This window comes from Cynocephalus volans, chromosome 1, assembly GCF_027409185.1.
Source record: "Cynocephalus volans isolate mCynVol1 chromosome 1, mCynVol1.pri, whole genome shotgun sequence".
NCBI classification, from domain to species: Eukaryota; Metazoa; Chordata; class Mammalia; order Dermoptera; family Cynocephalidae; genus Cynocephalus; species Cynocephalus volans.
The window spans coordinates 2462980-2475501 of record NC_084460.1 but is presented as its reverse complement, the minus strand read 5'-3'; positions in this window follow the sequence as shown (position 1 = coordinate 2475501).

The window sequence follows — 12522 nt, the reverse complement described above, 5'->3', positions numbered from 1 at the left end:
GTTTCACAGAGTGTGCTGCTATTTTATAAACATTTTTATAATATATTATTTTACTGCTTAAATTCCAAGTCCTGAAGTAGATGGTTGAGATACGAGTTCTTTGTACTGGAAAAGCCCTTCCATAGTTTATTTTCTTCTGGTAGCATATTCATGGTTGGTTTTTTGGTTTTTTTTTTTTTTTTTTCCTCTGGTCACATTCTTCAAAGACAGAGTATTCTTTACCTCAGGTTTACTGGACAAAATCAATAACTACAAAAGGCAATGATTCACAGTTTTGTTTTCATGATACCTCACATCAGTTTCTGCTTGGGAGCCCATTTGGGTGAGGACTAGAGAAGGCGGGTGGGCACCTCTCAGGTGCAAGGTAGGGTGGATTTGTCCCCAGGGTCTCAGACCCAGGGACCTTCTCAGTCACGGAGGCCATCAGGCTCCCATTTTGACTCCGGTATCCTCATCATGATGGAAAAAATACATTGAACCCAGAGATCCTCCCTCCCCCACAAGGTAGACATTGAACACAAACATTTGTGCAGAGGTCTAGGAAGTCATAATTTGCACTTAGGTACCAGGTATCGGGAAACAGGCTAAAAAGAATTCCAGCAGACTGTTTGGAGATCCTCACCTTCCAGCTGTCTCAAAAGCAGGGCTTTCATCTGCTTAGGGCCCTTTCATCTGGAAAGTTTCCCCTGTATCTTTCCCCTTCCCTGGTACGGACACCCCCAGTTTAGGATCATCTCCCAAGTTTTCCTAGGTCTGAATCTGTGGGTGAGGAGTCTGCAGCATACAGTGCCAGTGGTGCCTCCTCCTCCCTGCTTTGTCTCAGGCTGCGGCAGGCAAGCACTCTGCAACACGAGGTCATCTGCTAAGCAGTACTAAACAGTTTTCAGGTTTTAAATCACGTTGAATTGGCATGATAGGGAAAATAGGTCAGATGAGTATGGGATGGTAGTTGAAGGAAGGTGAAGAGGCTGCTTCTCTAAAGAGGTGAAATTCCTGATGTCAGTCTCTTGTGAAGTATGTGTAGTTCAGGACTTTGTGAGTTAGCATGACCCTGAGGTTCTAGGGAATTTCTGGTGGGGCAGTAGGTGGTGAATTCTGAAGTTTTGGAGAGGAAAGTTGAGCAGCCAGTAAGTTATCCAGTGTTTTATCAAGAGCCCACTTTGCACAGCACCCTCTTTTGCCCCAAGGAGCCCCACAGAATGGGAGCGCATGATCCCTAGAGTTCTGGGAGTCTTGGAGCCTAAAGAGAACACGAGGTGCAAATTCATTTAACAGTGACCACACCTTGAGATTAAACAGCAGCAGCAAATGAAAGAACCTGAGAACCAAGGGGAGGAACAGGCCTACCACTCTACCTACAGTGTGCAACTCTTCACTTTACCTGTAACCCTCTTTCCCATTCTGGGGGCCTTGCGTGATGGTAGCTGTGGGGCTGGGGTTTTTGGCTTTTCTTTCTGCTCCCTGCTTACACGAAAGAAGGAATCCTGGGTTTGTTAAGGTGACTGATGTGCTCTTGGTCTCCTTGGTAGGAGTTTCTGTCCCAGAGGGATTCTGTTCTCCCTGTGGATTTGAACTTGCTCTTTTATGTTTTTTCTCTTTCTCACTTCCCACTAAAGGGGTTCCAAAATCTATTCTGATCTTTTTTTTTTTTTACCTTGTTATCTATCTCTTTACTTTCTCATCTTTGTTTTTTCTCCATCAGTGGGGGCTACTTTGTTCCCCCAGCCTGCCAAATTTTGATCCTTCCCCTGTTTTGGCTAAATCCTAGGGGGAGGAAATCCTAGTATGCCAAAAATATATGCTAAGCATAATTAAATTCCATGCGGGTTCCTAGCAGCCATGAAGCCTGCAGGAGGAAGCCAGGGGGCAGTTCCTGCCGCAGGGCATCTCACGTGTGCACAGAGGCAAGCTCCATAGAGAAGGGGCTGCTCTCACAGGAGGCTTTATTTGGAAGTGCTTCAGGACCCCACTGAAGAGCGCACCGTGTCTCACAGCCAGGTTACGTGCTCCATACTGGAGGCTCTGTTCTGCCCCTTATCAGCCAGGTCAGGGGCACACATGGCTTCCAGCAGGGGCTATAATGACAAGGCCAGAGGGGAACACCCTGACTGCATCACACTGCATCCCTCTGCTAGCAGGACGGGTGACTCCTCAGAGGGAGTTGTAGCACCATTAGGGCCTCTCCAGACTGTGCCCTGGGAGCTCTAGGACAGACAGGTTAAGAAGATGAGGTGGGATCATGTGACTTTCTCAAAGAGGGCAGGGGGATTTTCTCTCCATGCGCCACAGGGGACAGAGCTGGGTGAAGAAATAGACTTGCACCTTATGTCATGTAAATATTGACTTTCTAGTTCCGAAAGATAATATTGGCAGTGTGGGAATTGGAGGTAGGAATGGGGAAGTCGGAGCAAGCCAGTTGGCTTCTAAGCCAAAAGGATTCCTCTTTGTTTATCTTCGAGACAGTCCAACCTTGAGAATAGCTTTAAAAGGGAAATTAGTGCTGAGACAGTAAAGTCCCCTTAAGCCACAACTCCTCTGTAGCTATAGAATGAGTGCAAGCTTATATTGGTGTGGACTTGGAGCAGTTTTCAGGAGCTGCTCATGTAGTCGTCTGTACAAAAGAGGGCTGGAAGATTCAGGAGGATGCTTTTTCCTCATACCATATGCCTTCTAATGATTCTGGATTCTGAACAACCCACAGTAGTCATTTCAGCTAGAACTATTCTACATTTGTATATCTCTGCTTTTAAACTTGGCTGGGCTATCAGATCCTATTCTTGGCTCAGGTTCAAAAGCCATCAGCAAATGTACACACACACTCTGTATGCAGCCTTCATTCCTTTGCCTGCAGCCTACTTTGGGGAAAAAAAAGTGCCTTACTGACTGTAACCATTTACAGTAGCCAATGTATTTTGACAGGTGCCTGTCTTGGGAAAAATTTTCTATTTTATTTTTAATTGGTTTTAGTTTTTAACTGCTGGTCAACTCTTACATCCCCACCGGGCCATTGGATTTTTTCCATTATGTTTCTTACCCTTGTACCATGTACCTCAGATCTCTCTCTCTCTTTCTCTTTCTCTCAGTTATAGTTTCTTGTCTTGGCATTTTTTTATTCTTTTATTTTATTTTATTTTTTTGCTTTAAAATGAGTGTGATGCCATATCAAGTCAATGTTATTCTCTCACAATGTACTCTATAAGAGGTGTGGGTGTTTATTTGGTCGGGATGCTAGAAAGTGCTAAAGTAGCATGATCAGTGTAAACAAAAAGGCTTTTAGGAAGTATGGAAAAAAGGTTGTATTGATTATGATGGCGACATGATATAGGTATTATCTGTTCAGTGTTAAGTGATTTTAAACAATAATAACCAGTTCTTCTGACTAGTTTAAAGATGGATTTGAAAATGGTTTTGGATGCAATTAGTTTATGTTATTTCGACAATAAACTCACCTTGACCTAAATTCTCTGGCCATTTGTGACTTATTTATAGACCAGCAATCCTCATGACTCTGCCAGAACTCTGTTGGCAGCAATTGGTAGTGGCATTAAATACAAATTCTATCCTGGAAGGTAATCTACATGTGCTTTTCTGTTATTACAGTACAAGTAATTGTTGACATGTTTTTTCCCTCTTGGGGCACCGATGCACCGATGCAACCGTGTTATAAACTAGAAGCCTCAGCCCACCTTCATAAATCACTGTACTGTGCCTGAGCCTCAGAGGGTAGCCCCTGATTGTTGCCACCTACTCACTCTTGGCTGTGAGTGAGCATCTCCTGGCTTAGGATGTGCCAGAAGCCTGCAGTGTCATCTCCAGACTCAGAAGGCTCCGGGGAACCATACCCCTGCAGCTTTCATGGCTCCTGTCTGCTGGTCTTAGTGGCTTCCATCTGATCCCTGATCCTCTCTGCATCCCTCATGTGAAACCTGGGCCAAACTGCTGTTAGTGGAGGCTGGTGAGGCAGAGCCTGAGAGAGGGATGGGATAGTCACCTTAACAGTGAAAGAAATTGCCAGGGCCTGGTCCCAGCTGCTGTTGGTCCTTAGCTCCTCAAACCAGCTTCTTTCCCAGGAGTGATGGGCGTGCAGAAGGCAATGGCCTAATAGCCATTTTGAAGTTACTATAAAAATTCATTTTGTTATAGTTCCCTTTCTCTTTCAAAGTCATTGAAGGCTGTTTTCCAGTTTAATTCTGACCTGCGTTACAAGCAATAAGAGGAAAACTGGTCACAGGAGAAGTCCAGGTTAAGATATTCTCTGCTGACCTCCTGGAACTGCACTGCAAATGACTTTTAAGCTAACAAGGACTCTCGAAATTCCCCTTTGTTCCCATCCCCCACTCTTGGAGACAAACGGGTAACTTTTTTCTTGGGTTTCTGCCTAGCGAAGCTGGTTGGCCTTTTGGGGTTTCTAGGGCCTCTGGTTGCCACTCTTAGCCGTCCTTGAAATTCTCTTCCACATGACCTTTAGAACGCGGGGCCCCGTCATTCCCCTCCCCGTCTGTTCACCCTGCAGCCTCAGTGCGGTGTCTGTTAGGAACACTACAACTTCACTGTCCCTGTTCTGCCCAGTAACACACCTGGATTGCTCCCACACAGAGCAATGGGTGTCTTGGGGCAGGAAGGGAGCCGACGAAGCAAGGGTTACATTCCACACAGCTGGCTAACAACAGATCTTACTGGCCCTGGACACGTTCCTCCAGATTATCTTAAAACTGGAACACCTCAGACTTGGAGCAAAAATGCCCCTCCTGAAAGGAAAGAAGTTAGAGATGCAGTGAAGACCTGGAAATCCCAGATCTTTTGTGTCTGCTCTAGTGAGTGCTTGATGACTTTCCAAAGATATGGAACTTTTATTCGGTACATAGGGGTATCACCAATATAAAACTCTGCAGGTGGCTTAGCACTAATATTCTCAACATACTGTTATGAAGCACGGACTCAAAAGCGGAATGTTACACCGGAATGTGTCTCCCCTGATCTACCAGGAACAGCAACGAAAATGCTGTTGACTGGGCGTGAGGGCTCAGAGGGCCCAGGTGAGGGAGCTGCCACAGCCAGCGCCTTTGTGCAGGGCCTGCACTGGGCCTTGGAGGAAAAGCAGCAGGCACCAAATACCCAGGCCTGTGAATCTGCAAGGAGGTGTATCAGCAAATGCAAAGGAATGTGGGCTAAATTGATGCTGAAGTGCAGGTGGTCCCTTTCTGGGGAGACAGAAGTTTCCTCAAGCAAATGAGTTTTAGAAAAACACTTTTATTAAGATGTCCGTGTGGGCCAACATAGTTTGGAAAAAGTAGAAACATAATTTAACCTTTTCCAAAAACAGGGCTGGGAAGTGATTTTTAAAATGAAGGGAAAATGTTCACATAGGCAGCTTGAAGAGCATGCTCAATATACTGGACCTTAAACATTAGAAACACAGTCACCCTCATGAAACAGGACAAACTCAGCCACCAACACTGATTTGGGATTACCACCTACCTACCTGCTCATGAGGCTTAAAGCAATAAGGCTGGAAGTTTCAAGAAGATGACTGGTGGCTTTCACTGTCTGGGCTCTGGGGGCCTTCCCCACGGTGGAGGGGCATGTCGCATCTGCTGGCCACAGACGCGGTGGAACCAGTGGCCGGGAAACCAGCACAACAAAGCTCAGCTGAGGTCCTTCTGACTGTCTCACTATCCCACTGAAACTCTGAGTGTGCGCTTATCCAAAATCCAGCTTTGATTCTGCTGTGGCCTTCACTGGCTGCCCTTGTCCCCCACTGCTCTGCTAAATGACAGTTGCTACCTCTGCAGGCGTCGACAAGGACGTTGACGCATACGGCTCTCCCTGTGGAGTCCACTAGGTGGTACCAATGCCACAGATAGGAACCAACTTAGAAGGAGCACCGAGCCAGCCAGGTGTGGACGGCTCTGCCGAGCCGAGGCCCTCCTCCCTGCCACCGGCGTGCAGCTCCCTCACCTGGTTCTGCCGCTCCTGCCACGTTCTGGCTCCATCTGGGGTGGCTGCTGCTGATTCATCACCTTTCCCCGTTCTTCTCAGCCTCTAATCCAGAGATGGCAGACCAAATCCAGCCCGCAGACATAATTAGCTTGACTCCCACAGTGATTGAAATGGTCTTGGCCCTTCTTGCCAGTATAAGATGAGAGCTTTCACATAAAAGTCAGGATTTTAACGACCCTTGGGAAATCTAAGTCCTGGCAGCCACAGGCCAGCCAGGCAGCGAGGGCTGTAGTCGCCGAGTCTTTTTCTACTCTCTCCACCCCCCAGCAGCCCACTGAACCTGCTTCTCTAGGTTAGCAACTTTGCAGCCTCATCTGTAGCTGTTCTTACAACTCTGGCCGTGAAGTAGGACCCCTGTGAGCCCCAGGTGGGGCTAATCCTCTCTGAACCTTCTTTGACAAGTCAGGCCGGGAACACTCCCTTTCCTTTCCTACCATGATAAAATCCTCTCTTCCCCAGATAGAAACAGACCTCTGCTCCTCTCCTTTATCTTCTTGGATTTTTGGTATCAGATAACCCTGGGCTGGGCCAGATTTTTGAAATTCCTTTGCGACCCCAGTGCTCAGCCCCACCCTGAGGTGGGCAGGTAAGCCAAAATACATTGGGGGTGGGGATAAAGATCAGTTTCTCTGTTTTTGTTTGTGTTTGGAGTCATTTTTAGTTCTCACGGAGAAGACAAACCCATAAGATTTCTAGATCTGCTGAAAAGGTGCAAATCCCTGTGGCTTTGTTTTAGTCAACCCGTCTGTTCAGAATCACAACTCTTCATCCCCTTTTCACTCTGCTCCTGGGCACTGCACATTTATTCAACAGATTGGGGCTGCTCATGTGCAGGCATTCTGTTACAGGAGCACCTCATTCAACAAATATTTCTTCAGTACCTGCTTTTCCAGGGATAAGATCCCCGCACTCCTGATCTCAATGGCTGATGGCAGAGACAGACAGTAAGTCACAGGACAGCTGCTACTTAGAACACATGTGCTCTAGTGGCCTGCTGCTCTGAAATCCCACCAGTCCATCCACCACCTTTGTAACCTTGGGCATGTTCCTTAGCCACCCAGTAGCTCACAGCAAACTCAGTGACTCAGTTTCTTCATCTGTGAAATGGGAATAAATAAGAACAGTGTCTTCCTGTAGGATTGTTGTCAGAATTCAGTGAGTTACTGCACTTGAGCACTTGAACGTTTAGTGTCTGACACACAGTCAGCACTTGCTAAATGTTAGCTGTCGTCACAGGCTGAAACAGAGTGTAAGGGCGGCACTTGATTCAGTCTTTTTAAAAGTTAATTTTACAGACAGGTACCACTCTTGTAGTTGCTGCCAACTTACGGCACTGAGATGAGGGAGACTTTTAGATAATTAGCAGCTAAGTGTGTTTTGTAGTTTTAAAAGAGCTTTTCGCAAGCTTCTAGATAATCCTTGCAACCCTCTGCTGAACGTGATGCCTCATTTTGTAGCTGGGACTGGAACCCAGATGTCTCTTGCTCACCGAGAATTTAGCTGAAAGAATGAGACTGTTAGCCAGATGGGATGGATTGGCTGGTGACATCACTTGTTGAAATCATCAGGAGATAGTCTTTTGATGAAGACAAACTCCAAGAAGAAAGAAAAGGGCCTTACAATCCAAGGAGAAGTTTGTCAGTGGATTTATACCCTGGAAGTAGTATTTTCTTTCCAGAAGTTTCACTTCCCTGGCTTATTTTTCTCAGTCATTCTGCTCAAGTTTCTCTGTGTAGGTGGGTTGCTGTTCTGATTCTCAACTCATGAACTCACGTGCAAGAATGTAACTATTTTCCCTTAAAAAATCAAGTTTTCGCCAGAAGAATCTGAATCCCAGGGTATTCACAGTTTATTCCCCTTAAACAGTTTGGGTTTGCTTAGCCACAGCCCTCGGGGTGAGGATGGGGGCATTACAGGTGGGAAGGGGATCCTGCAGTTCATGCCTGCAGAGCCACTTCAGAATCAATGACTATTGCATACTGACGTAAGTGAAGTCTTAAATTCTTTTGGTCAACATTTGTTGCCACTAAAAAGTTTAAAGTGGGTGAGCATTGGCCTCTCCCTCACAATTTGCTATCAGCTTATGATGAAAGCAAATCTTTGACTAAATTTTGTGGCACATACAGGCAAACATTCAGCAGGTGAACAGTGGGCCCTGAACAGATCTGTCCCCTAGCGCTCTGGCACCCCAGGCCTCTGTTCCAGCTGCCACCTTGCATGAAAGGCCTCCTGACCCTCTGGCTGGACGGAGGGCTGGTAGAGTCGAGGCTCAGCAGTAACCCTAATGGTGCAGGCCACAGTCCCCCTGGGTTCTTCACTCTGTCCTTTCAAAGGTGAACAGTGTCTTCAAGATGTCTAAGTCAGTCTTGACTCCAGTGAGGCCCGTTTCTAACTTACTCTGTGATAGTTGTCAGGCTGCTATTTTCACCAATGAGATCTTATTTCTGAAATTCAAGTTACCAATTAGTGGAGTATCCATTATCTACCTCCATGCAACAGCCTGAGGCCCTGCAAAGGTGAATGCCGTGCTTAGGATCACAGCAATGTAGGGATGAAAGTGGAATAGAACTCTTGGCCTCTGTAAGTTTCCATTCATTGTTCAGCCCAGGGAGCCTCTGGACACCTGGATCAATACTTTGCTGGGAAGTCTTGATGCACGAGATGTTTTAAAACCAGTCACTCACTTATATTTGCCATATGTCACTGAAAACTCAAAATGGAGGGACTATAAAAGATTTGCTTCTGTATGGTACTTCCTAGGTATTAGGGCCAGGAGACCAAGATTTTAGGGCCTAAGAGTCTTTTCTTTTCCTTAGCATTCTGTCAGGGCTCTGGCAAAAGCTCGAGCTATGATCTTCCCAGTTAATATCCCCCAGTGCTTGCTACTACCTGGAATATTACTTACTGTATCATACATTTATATATCACATATCTTCATTGTGAAAGAGTCAGGATGCTGTAGTGAAAAGAGGCTCACTGGGCTTCCGATCAAGACGGCAGAATAGACGGTCCCTAGTATTACCCTCTCCCACAATCAACCAATTTGGAGCTGGTGAGCGCACGGAGCAAGAGCTGGCAAAAGCCGCAGCTGTGCCCTTCGTATGAAGTTACTTGGAGGTGGCAGGGGAGAAGAGGGCCTTGGTGGCCCCTTGGCCAGCTAGACCACTGACAGGATTCCCGTGGACCAACATAGGAGTGAGGGGCTACAGACAACTGAAAAAAGGAGCCACTCAGAGGCAGGTGAGCCATTGCAGGGGACCAGCACATGGCCCATCCCATAGGAAGGGCTTGGAGTATGGGCAGTGGGGGAGATGGACCACCTGGGGAACACTGGGGCACAGCATGGACAGCTGATCTGTCCCCCAATCAGCACAGGCCCACTCTGTATAGACTGGTCAGGAATATATAACTTCAGGGGGTGCCGTTTGCTGAAAAGACTCAGGCCCAGACCAGAGTTTCCACACAACCCAGGTGTCCCAGACCTCATGAGACCCAAAAGTACCTACAAGGTCAACTATTAAAACCTGAGCTGTACAAAAGCCTTCCCCAGGGAATCAGCAGCAAAGCAGCAATTTAGCTCAACCACAAGGCTCAAGTGCTGGTTCCCACAGGAGGCTCCCCCGTTTTAGAAGTCAGCAAAGGACAAGAAATTAGTTCCAGTGCAGAGTTTAAGTGTGGGAACAGCAAATAATCCAACACAGAACTGAAAGAAAAATGAGAAACCCACAGATCAGAGACAAAATTTGGATATTAACCAGTAAAGCTCTAACACCACCAAAGAACATCCATAAAACTTGGAGGACGGGAAGCCCCCCAGGAAGGCCGAGATCCTCAGCCATGCCCCCCCAACAACAGCATCCAGCCCAGTGATGACCACGAGGCTGCTGCCAGAAGCTCCCTGGGCTCCCAAGCTGGAGTATGGGAGCTGAGGGCATCAGCCATGACCCCCCAACATCTGCATCCAGCTCAGCCATGACCAAGCCACTGCCAGAAGCCTCCCGGCTCCTCTGCTGGATTGAGGGGAGTGCCACAGGCCTTGACCATGCCCCTCCCCCTTTCCTTGGCCTCTACCCTATCTCCCTCCCCCTGCACAACTCCCCCTCCACCCCAACTGCTCCGCAACATCTTAGAATGTAAAAATAATAATAATAAATGAATGAATGAATGAATGAATTTTAAAAAGTAAGAGGCTCATTTAAGCAAGAAGATCTGGGCTTGAATCCCAGGGCTGCCATTATTAGCTATATGAGCTCTGAGCCTCTATGTATTCTTTTATCAAATAGAAAACCTGCTGGATTATTAAAAGGATTAAATGAGGTAGTCTATGTAAAGTGCCTAATACATAAGAAGCTTCAACAAGAATCAGCTAATCTGAGCATATGCAACCACATCAAGTAGTGTATTAATTATTTTTAAAGGTACTATGGATGCAAATATTATTTTCCCAAAAAGGTAGGGGTGGAGGCAGATAGGGTTTTTCTGCAGATCCTGATGGAGGAGACTACTCTTCATACAACAGCAGTAAAACTGTAAACGTTTATGACTTTCATAAAACCCCTTTGAGCGGCTACCATTCTTCCAAACAGCAATGGGCTTGGGGGAGAGTTCTTTCCCCTACTAAGTGACAGGCTAAAAGGCAAGGCATGAAAAAGGATTATTGGGTGCATGTATTCAAATAAAGGGGAGTTCCCCAGAAGCATGTCAGGCTGGATGGCACACTGTCCACCAGTAGAAAAGCTGTTTGACTGGCGGATAAGATTTTTTGGAGCCAGTAATAATGGGGACCTATTGGTGACAGATGTCAGATGCTGGCAGAGTGGCTGCCAAAACAAATCTCCCTCCACCTTTAGACATCAAGCTGATGGAGGACTGGGCACAGTTGGACTGGCAGTCCCTTCTCATTTGGATCATTGGTCACATTATTATTTCTCAGTTACAGGACAAAGCAGATGGTTTACTATGTATTTGTGATTTTCTGTTGTCCTAGAAATTCTGTTCTTCTATCAAGGTACAGAATGTAATCAATTATGACAGCGGGTGGTGCGAGAAAACCCCTGCCAGTCAAAGGCTAAGACTTTCTCTTTCATTATTTCTGCATAAACCACCATAATTTCCAACTTAAAAGCAATAGAAAGAAAAAGCAAAGTCGTGGTGTTAGACATCGCTTGTGTGAATTGCGAAAACCACAATTGTCAGTCATTCCCAAAGACTCTCTGTCTGCACTGCGTGGTGTCAGTTTTGCCAGTTTTGTCTGTCCATTTTTAGTTTTAAACCTAAAATTCTTTTGTCTCTGTTCTGGTGAGTCTTAAAGAGCCTTTTCATAGAATCATAAGGTGACATAATTAAAAGTAGACAGAATTAATACCAAGAACATACAAACCCATCGACTAAGATTTTAAAAAATATTCAGAGTTGTTCTCTATTAAATAGTAATAATAGTAAGTTGGCTTGCCTTAGTATGCATGGTCGCCACATAAATAGAGCAATATATACATTCTCTATCACCCACCTTCTGGATAATTTTCTTTGTGAAAGACATCTTACTTATTTATATGCATATAGCTCAGGAAACTAATCCTTTAGTAACAGAACAGAACAAGCATTTTTAACATTATAACTACTACTTAGAGAAACCCTTGACATAAGTGATGTGTTTTTTCTTGTCTTTTATGGTGTACAGAACTGAATAGAACTGAATATCAGTACATGCATACAATATGTGGTGATCAAATCAGGATAATTAGTATATCGTGTTTAAAAAACGTAATCAATCTTTATGACCCTTAACTAGTTTCTCAGCAGCTTCCCTCCGCCTCCCGCTTTCCCGCCTCTAATAACCACAGTCCTTTTTTACTGAAAGTTTAAAGTATTATTGTGATTCTTTCTTTCTCCCTTCCTTCCTTCCTTCCTTCCTTCCTTCCTTCCTTCCTTCCTTCCTTCCTTCCTTCCTTCCTTCCTTCCTTCCTTCCTTCCTTCCTTCCTTCCTTCCTTCCTTCCTTCCTTCCTTCCTTCCTTCCTTCCTTCCTTCCTTCTCTGCTCCCACTTATAAGTGAGGACATACAGTATTTCTCATTCTGTGCCTGCCTTATTTCACTTAACTTTCTCTAAGTTCATCCATGTTGCTGTGAATGGCAGAATTTCATTCTTTTCTATGGCAGAGTAGTATTCCATTGAGTATATACCACATTTTCTTTATCCAGTCATCTGTCGATGGACATTTAGGTTGATTCCAACTCTTAGCTATTGTAAATAGAGCTGCAATAAACACGGGAGTGCAAATATTCCTTCGACATGATGATTTCCATTCCTTTGGGTATGTACCCAGAAGTGGGACTGCTGGGTCATATGGCACTTCTGTCTGTAGTTGTTTGAGGAAGCTCCATACTGTTTTCCATAACGGCTGCACTAATTTACAGTCCTATCAACAGTGTAGGAGGGTTCCCTTTCTCCACATCTTTGTCAGCATTTGTTAATCTCTGTCATTTTGATAATAGCTAGTCTAACTGGGGTGAAATGATATTT